At 46.8% G+C, this 2,612-nt stretch overlaps 1 protein-coding gene and 1 long non-coding RNA gene across 2 annotated transcripts in view; both read right to left on the reverse strand.

Annotated features, from left to right (window-relative positions):
- LOC116686210 (uncharacterized) overlaps positions 1 to 2,546 on the reverse strand; it is a 3,800-nt gene extending 1,254 nt beyond the window's left edge. Inside the window, exons 1-2 of the long non-coding RNA XR_004331183.1 lie at positions 2,490 to 2,546; positions 2,222 to 2,226 (exon numbers count right to left, since the gene is read on the reverse strand). This is a non-coding gene — a long non-coding RNA (uncharacterized LOC116686210). The remainder of the gene's footprint in view (positions 1 to 2,221; positions 2,227 to 2,489) is intronic.
- LOC116686209 (abl interactor 2) overlaps positions 1 to 2,612 on the reverse strand; it is a 110,794-nt gene that overhangs the window by 28,304 nt on the left and 79,878 nt on the right. The gene's annotated exons all lie outside the window — the stretch shown is intronic.

Below are 2,612 nucleotides of genomic sequence, written 5' to 3' on the forward strand. Positions count from 1 at the left end.
CAATGTAGTTATTGGTCAGTTCACTGCAGCAGTCATTAGTGTACATAATATATAAAGACAGTAGCTAGGTAAGGACTACTAGCCAGTCAGAAGCAGAGTATGAGGGCCCTGACAGTATATAGGTAAGGACTACTAGCCAGTCAGAAGCAGAGTATGAGGGCCCTGACAGTACCTAGGTAAGGACTACTAGCCAGTCAGAAGTAGAGTATGAGGGCCCTGACAGTACCTAAGTAAGGACTACTAGCCAGTCAGAAGAAGAGTATGAGGGTCCTGACAGTACCTAGGTAAGGACTACTAGCCAGTCAGGAGCAGAATATGAGGGCCCTGACAGTACCGAGGTAAGGACTACTAGCCAGTCAGAGGCAGAGTATGAGGGCCCTGACAGTACCTAGGTAAGGACTACTAGCCAGTCAGAAGAAGAGTATGAGGGCCCTGACAGTACCTAGGTAAGGACTACTAGCCAGTCAGAAGCAGAGTATGAGGGGGTGCCCTGACAGTACCTAGGTAAGGACTACTAGCCAGTCAGAGGTAGAGTATGAGGGCCCTGACAGTACCTAGGTAAGGACTACTAGCCAGTCAGAAGAAGAGTATGAGGGCCCTGACAGTACCTAGGTAAGGACTACTAGCCAGTCAGAAGAAGAGTATGAGGGCCCTGACAGTACCTAGGTAAGGACTACTAGCCAGTCAGAAGAAGAGTATGAGGGCCCTGACAGTACCTAGGTAAGGACTACTAGCCAGTCAGAAGAAGAGTATGAGGGCCCTGACAGTACCCAGGTAAGGACTACTAGCCAGTCAGAAGAAGAGTATGAGGGCCCTGACAGTACCTAGGTAAGGACTACTAGCCAGTCAGAAGAAGAGTATGAGGGCCCTGACAGTACCTAGGTAAGGACTACTAGCCAGTCAGAAGCAGAGTATGAGAGCATGCTATGCTAGGCAAGCACATTATGTGTGTTACAAAGTGACGCACGGGGGGGGACTTTGGCCTTTTTCACTTTTTTTGCACAAAAAAGATATGTAACACAATAAGGAAAGGCAAAAAGCCAAAAAAAAAGCATAATTCGAGCACTTTAATAAAAGAAAATTGAAATGTTAAAATACAAGTTACGATTTTTACGCCAGACAGCGATAATATACACTCACCGGCCACTTTATTAGGTACCCCATGCTAGTAACGGGTTGGACCCCCTTTTGCCTTCAGAACTGCCTCAATTCTTCGTGGCATAGATTCAACAAGGTGCAGGAAGCATTTCTCAGGGAGTTTGGTCATATTGACATGATGGCATAACACAGTTGCCGCAGATTTGTCGGCTGCACATCCGATGCGAATCTCCCGTTCACCACATCCAAAGATGCTTATTGGATTGAGATCTGGTGACTGTGAGGCCATTTGAGTACAGCGAACTCATTGTCATGTTCAAGAAACCAGTCTGTGATGATTCCAGCTTTATGACATGGGCATTATCCTGCTGAAAGTAGCCATCAGAAGTTGGGTACATATGGTCATAAAGGGATGGACATGGTCAGCAACAATACTCAGGTAGGCTGTGGCATTTGCAACGATGCTCAATTGGTACCAAGGGGCCCAAAGAGTGCCAAGAAAATATTCCCCACACCATGACACCACCACCACAGCCTGAACCGTTGATACAAGGCAGGATGGATCCATGCTTTCATGTTGTAGACGCCAAATTCTGACCCTACCATCCGACTGTCGCAGCAGAAATCGAGATCATCAGACCAGGCAACGTTTTTCCAACTTCTATTGTCCAATTTCGATGAGCTTGTGCAAATTGTAGTCTCAGTTTCCTGTTCTTAGCTGAAGGAGTGGCACCGATGTGGTCTTCTGCTGCTGTAGCCATCTGCCTCAAAGTCGACGTACTGTGCGTTAGAGATGCTCTTCTGCCCACCTTGGTTGTACGGGTGGTTATTTGAGTCACTGTTGCCCTTCTATCAGCTCGAACCCGTCTGGCCATTCCTCTGACCTCTGGCATCAACAAGGCATTTCCGCCACAGAACTGCCCGTCACTGATGTTTTTTCTTTTCGGACCATTCTCTGTAAACCCTAGAGATGGTTGTGCGTGAAATCCCAGTAGATTAGCAGTTTCTGAAATACTCAGACCAGCCCTTGTGGCACCAACAATCATGCCACGTTCAAAGTCACTCAAATCACCTTTCTTCCCCATACTGATGCTCGGTTTGAACTGCAGGAGATTCTCTTGACCATGTCTACATGCCTAAATGCACTGAGTTGCCGCCATGTGATTGGCTGCTTAGAAATTAAGTGTTAACGAGCAGTTGGACAGGTGTACCTAATAAAGTGGCCGGTGAGTGTACTTTCTCTCTCTTTATCTCTATATCTCTCTCACACCCAGGATGCTTTGTTCCTCCCTCAGTTACAGACACAAGAGTATTGTTTTATGTACAGGTCAGTGGTGTAATCTATACGCAGTATACCCACTAAGAAAGCTCCGGGATTTCCATACACTGACTTAAAAATGCCCAATGACACGTAACAACATACTTTGCATTATTAGTTTGATATATTTAGGGGTCCAAGCCCGAGGATGCGTGCACCGCTGTAATCGCAAGGCGATACGCGGTTCACACAGCAG

The sequence above is a fragment of the Etheostoma spectabile genome, unplaced genomic scaffold, assembly GCF_008692095.1.
Source record: "Etheostoma spectabile isolate EspeVRDwgs_2016 unplaced genomic scaffold, UIUC_Espe_1.0 scaffold333, whole genome shotgun sequence".
Classification (NCBI taxonomy): domain Eukaryota; kingdom Metazoa; phylum Chordata; class Actinopteri; order Perciformes; family Percidae; genus Etheostoma; species Etheostoma spectabile.